Source organism: Echinococcus granulosus, assembly GCF_000524195.1.
Source record: "Echinococcus granulosus chromosome Unknown EG_S00298, whole genome shotgun sequence".
Classification (NCBI taxonomy): domain Eukaryota; kingdom Metazoa; phylum Platyhelminthes; class Cestoda; order Cyclophyllidea; family Taeniidae; genus Echinococcus; species Echinococcus granulosus.
The window spans coordinates 11,408-17,598 of record NW_020170678.1 but is presented as its reverse complement, the minus strand read 5'-3'; positions in this window follow the sequence as shown (position 1 = coordinate 17,598).

Sequence of the window (6,191 nt, the reverse complement as noted above, 5' to 3'; positions counted from 1 at the left end):
TTTGACACCCAATCCTTTCGTCACATCTCCATTTGGTCTCCGCATTTTCGCACTTCAAGCCAACAGGGTCGTGTGTGCTGTGACTCACAGTTCGTGTGAGTGAGGCAAATCCTAACTTGAGATGTGGATTCATGTTCAAGTAGTCATTTTACTTTCCTTTTTCATGACTTTGTGTCTACGGAGATACAACAGACGACAGGCAGCAGACAACAGACCAGCATCACTTTATTCCTGTTGAGCATACAACGGGACCTGTGGCATGCTTCTCAATTTTTGATGTGCGAAGCTCACAAGACATCCATAAATTTGGGATTTGTGGAGTAATCTGTTGCAGTCCGAGTACTGCAGCGTGGGTGAAGGGAGAGGGGGAATAAGCTGCTGCACGGCTCAGTGCTGCAGCCTATTCAGTTGGTTGTACAAAAGATAACGTTGTAGTTACATTGAAGTAGCTTGCCTACATAATGTGTCCTCGACGGACTGCAGCACAGTGAATTGAAGATTAGCCTTACCATCCACAGGAAGTAGTCCATTTGACCACACCGGAGGAGCGCCAAACACGTAGGATTCAACATCCGCCTTTGTGTGCAGTCGTGAACGATTCTACTTATTTCTGCTAGGTAGCATCGCACTCTAATGCCTGTCCTGGGACTCGTCGCCACTTTAATCATTAGGTCCTCGAGAACATTTCTCATTTCAGCTCTTTGTCAACTGTTTCTAATGACCAAATTCTGTCGGCACGCATAGTCACGGTAGGCTCAAAACTACCTTGAACGAAACAATTAATGGGAGAACGGAGCCACTCTTGTATCGCTCTTGCCCATGAAGTTATCACGTATACATTGTCGAACATCCCATGCTTGCACATCCGCATGTGCCTTCGAAAAGCCGTCCGCACTGAGGTCTGCATGCCCCAACTTTCCACTCTAACTGATAAAGTTTAACTTGTTGATCTTAAGGGACTTTGGCCACTCCACACACTTTCCATCGTCGAGCCAGTAAATTTTACCTATCACAGAAGCACATTTCGCCACAAAACCAAATTGAAATGGCCTAATGACTCTGGAATGGTAAGTGAGGCAGAAGTGTTACTTCTGAGCAAATTCAATAAGACAGTCAACAAACCAGCATCTTTATTAGAATATCCTCACGCCAAACCACAAATGTGGCGTGGTTTGATGTAATACTAGGCTTTACCACTTACAGCTATACTTACTGTACTTTTGAGAGGTTTTATGTGTTCTTCCAGCCTTTCCACATGCCACTCAAAATCGGCCAATGCTACACAGGCCACAAGTGTGCGACGTCTGTCCACATAGCCACGCAGACTCACGCAATGCCATTGTCCATATTATCGCTTCCCCCGCTGCTTTGTATTCGTGCAGATGCGCAGCGCAGAGGAGCATGGAAAATGATGACCACAAAAGGCATTCGAGTGCAATTTTGTGTCAGCCAACAATTTTAAACGAAAGCACTGAGTGTGGCAACAGAATTTGGCAGAGGCTCACACCACCCACCTATGGTGTCCTTGCATTGTCAGGGTAGAAAACAGTTGCTCCACGTGGTGAAAGTCGTGAGTGAAGTGTGTGTCTTGTCACAACCACTGGTTCATCTCGTCGAAAACAATGTCGAGCTAAAATGTGTGAGATATCATGCACCCATTGCACAGCACTTTCAGCCCAGAGTTTGTGCTAGTGCGAGAGCGGAATAAGCACCATTTCTTCACGGGTGAACAATCAAAACCCTTGATTTGATTTATTTATACCACCCTTGCATTCAATGTTACAGTAAGAAGTCAAAGAAGCACATCTAAACCTATTTGGTTGCCAGAGCAGCACCGAATACCTACTCAAATCCAGACGCTCCGAAACAGTGAAATACTACTCGAAGTAGGCAGGTATTCTTCATTTGCCACTTTTCCCATCACACGCAAGAGGCGTGTTAGAGAAAGAGATGGCGTCGATTCACCCTCACAGCTGAATTGCCAATCAAACTGACACTAATCCATGTGCTGTCTGTGGCGAAAGCACTCCAGTCACATTTTGTGCAGCACACACCAAATTTCTGCTCATATGCCTCCACAATCCACAATCAAACTTGTCATTCTTCTTGCAAAATAATCCACAGTACTTGCTTGAAGAGAGTTTGGCCTTGTGTATGTGGGGAACCCCATCCAGCTCATGTCAACGAGTGTTGTTTCGCTTTTCCTACACTTGGCCATTGAAGTGAAGTGATCGCCTGCAGCACGCAAACACTGATTTTGTTGCCAACACACGGATGTACATGGCATTGGTCTGATAATGACGTGAAGGTATCATTGGGTTGGCGAGAGATGGCTCAATAATTTGTCCGATTTTGGAAGTATATGAAAGTGAACGGTTGACGGTTTTTCAATATTCCGATGCAGTGCACCCTAGTAGAGCCTAACTCGTCGTCTTCACTGCAAACAAGATGCGCAGCCGCCCCTCATTGCATTAGCCAAGGAGGTCAAAGTCCCGCCACGCATTCGTCTTTTTCTTCATTTTCTTTCTCCTCTGCTTCCTCTTCTCCCCAGCTGCGACGATCGTCAACTCTATTTGACCAAATGGTTGGCAATAGCAGCTACCATTGGCTCACTCATGACAGGCAACGCATTCCAACCCGCTATGTTGACTGCTTCCATCCACTGACTGACTTAAATTTTTGTGAGCCTGGTCTAGCAAACCCGGCATATCAAATCTGCTCTGGCGACTGCTTTTGTGGACTTACGGCCTAATGCATAGCAGAAGAATAAAAACCAGCCTTGATTTTCCTACTTTTTTCCAAAGCTTGAAACAAAGTGAATGATGAAGGTGAACTCAAGTGAATCCATTGCATTAGCACCCACTCATCCAAAATCATTTATCAAGAGGCAATATGATCTCTGCTGAGAAGCCATCATTTCATGCATTTCTTCAGCATGTGAAGTGACTATTTTCTCGCCATGTTAGTTGGACATTGCTATTAATGTGACGCCTCTAATCGTAACAGCTCCTGCCGTTTTTTGGCTCTCCGATTTGTTTTTCACACTTCGGATTGTTCAAGTGGTCCTACTGGAAATATTGATGCAGATTCGCCTTCACGACCAGTAAGAGCAAGGATTTTGGGAGACGCACAAGTATGACATCCAATTTCGATGGGACTCCGTTTGCAATACGAAAGGCGGATGTCACAGAATGAAATACACCTTTTCCAACTGCAGCTGCTTTGTATCCGATTTCCTTTGTCATCAGATGTAGCGATTGAACAGTTTCTTCAGCTGCGTATTTCATTACGCGGACACTTCACCTCCTTCAGGCTGCACTGCCGCTGAATTGTGGCACAGTTGACTGGCCTTGGCTGAAGGGGGCAAAGATGCTTCTTGGGGATGCAACATGCCAAAGACACATTGGCAGAAACCTGATTCAACACTTAAGCTAGATGTGGAAGGCATGAAAAGGGACAAATGCTCCACCAGATTTGTGGACAGAAGCATGAAATGGGCAATTTGAAGAAATAGGGCGCCCCATCATAGCCTGGCTCAGATGTCAAACAAAATAAACCTGCAGTGGAAGGGACTTTTGGCGAATAAATGTAGCAAGAAAGAGGTGCATGTCTTGCACACAAATTTTGGAGAATGATTACCAGGGACGCCCCTTTCTAAAATGAATTGGCTTTTACCCGAGTGAGGAGGCCTTGCCGAGTTGAGGTTCGCGAGTGATGCGATGTAGCCTACTTGACCTTCGCTGGTCCACCATGTGACGAGGCTCACTCGGTGAACAAGGCCTCAAGTAGATAGGAGAGGACCAGTTCTCGTCTTTGATGTGCATATTGCAGTCATGGGGATACGGAAAGTAGTTGTTGCTAAATAACTGCAGGTTGTAGTTAGCCACAGTCCCACCATGTACAAAAGGCAGGTTGTGGTAACTCATTCCTGCATTCAGGTCACACGTGTTAGACTTTTCGAAGCTAACAGTCTCTGCACAACTGAGCACATGGATGGAGATCAAAAGCGTCACCAAGCCATGCGAATTGAGTGTCACATTCAAGCAGTACTTGGAGTTAATGCAAGACATGCTCCTAGAGCATAAGGCAATTATTTCCATTTTCAACTTTATGGACAAAACGGCACTCTTATTTCAAACAAACAGATGCAATAATGACTTGGAGGATACGCAATCAAATCCGTTCATTCCGGTGTGCTGTCAGCAGTACCTACTGGTTTGGAAACAACACAGGTCTCAGTTCTGTCCACGTGCCTCCGAGTGCTTCAACAACTTCTACAGTTTGGTTCTTGTCCTCCCCGTGATTGAGGCTACGATACACTGGCGTTCGAGGTGGGCTATCGGAACAAAACTGTTAACACCTGAATTCCACCTGTTCTCTGCACTATCGACTGAACCATTTTTGAAGAACATTAGAGGTGGGAACTAGCGTAGCTTACTTCTAGAGCATACGATCCTCGAAAGGTAAGCAGCATGATTTTAGCCGCAGCTTCAACGCGGAGGCTGATATAGACAAACATTTAGACAAGTAGCCGGACTCAGACGATGCCGACTCACTAAATTTGACCCTTTAGCAAACCCAATTTAAGAAGAAGATGAAAACAGGCATTGTTGGTCCAGAGGACCATGTCGTCCTAGCAATAATTGCCTCACACCAGAAAGCCAGCAGGGTAAGGCTGCATTCGACTATTCGTGTGTTGCATTTGCGGACTCCACTCACTAATAATCGTTAGCGGTTTTCCCCCTAAAACCAGTCATTTGGCCTCATATTGCAGCGTCCTTCAGGAGGCAAGGCGTGAGACATCGTATGAGCAAGCACTCCTCCTCCGAAGCCGGCCTCTTCAACACGAGCTGCCTCTACACCGCTGGAAGATTGTGCATGTGGTCAAACAACAACTGCTGCATGTACTTCAATTGGCTTAAGTGGGAAAAAATCTGACAACGAGCAGTGGCTGGTGGAATTCAGATTTGCGCCTTCCTTGCATTTCTAATGCCTTATAATCAGTTTGCATCTTCCAGTGCAGAATGAATCACCCTGGCCACATTACTTCCCATCACTACCTCCTGCCCCTTCATTTCCATTTTGACCATGACTGCTTGCAGTGAGGCAAGGTAGAGTTGCCGTGTAACTCTTAGAGGCAAAACCATTTGTTGTTTCTCCCCATGATGGTTCATGTCGTTGATAATGCACCCACTGCCCAGCACCCTCAACCCACAGTTTATGCCAGTGAGAGAAAGGGACAACACCGCTGCTCCTCCGCAGATGACAAATCAAAAGTCTTCGTTTCAATTAAACATCTCTTGTATTTAATGCTAGAGTAAAAAAGTCAAAGACAGCACTTGCGAAATGTGCAAGAGAGATGCTGGTCAGTAATGTATACAAGAAGTGCATGAGAGGGCTCCGAAACCTTATTTGGTTGCAAGTACAGCATCGAACATTCAATTCCGGAAGCGGTGGAACATTCAATTACCACCAGAAGTAGACAGCAGGATTAAGCTAGCTGTTTAAAGCACGATATCACCGATGCAATCCAATTGAAGCGGGCAGGTATTCTGCATTTGTTCCTTTCCCATCACATGCAAGAGGCGCGTTAGAGAAGGAGATGGCGTCAACTCACCCTCACAGCTAAATTGTCAATCAAACTGACACTAATCCATGTACTGTCTGTGGCGAAAGCGCGCCAATCACACTTAGTGCAGTGCACACCAAATTTCTGCTCAAATAAATCCACAACCCACAATTCACTGAATTTGTCATCCCTCTTCCAAAATAATTCACAATTCTTGCTTGAGGCTTTTTTTGCCTTGTGTATGCGGGGAACCCCATCCAGATCATATCAACAAGTGTTATTTTGCTTTTCCTTCACTTGGCCATAGAATTGAAGTCAACACAGGTACATACGTGGCACTGGTCTGATGATGATGTGAAGATAGCATCAGGGTTGGCAAGAGATGCCATAATAATTTGTTCAATTTCAGGAGCACATAAAAAGTGGGTGGTTTTTTTATCAGTTGAATTCGATGCACCATAGTAGAGTCAAACATGTCTTCTTCACTGCTAACGAGACTTGCAGCTGCCCCGCACTGCATTGGTCGAGGAGGTCAAAGTCCCAACACGCGTTCGTCTTTTCCTCCATCGTCCTTTTCCTCTGCTTCCTCTTCTACCCAGTTGCGCTGACAGCCAAACCTATT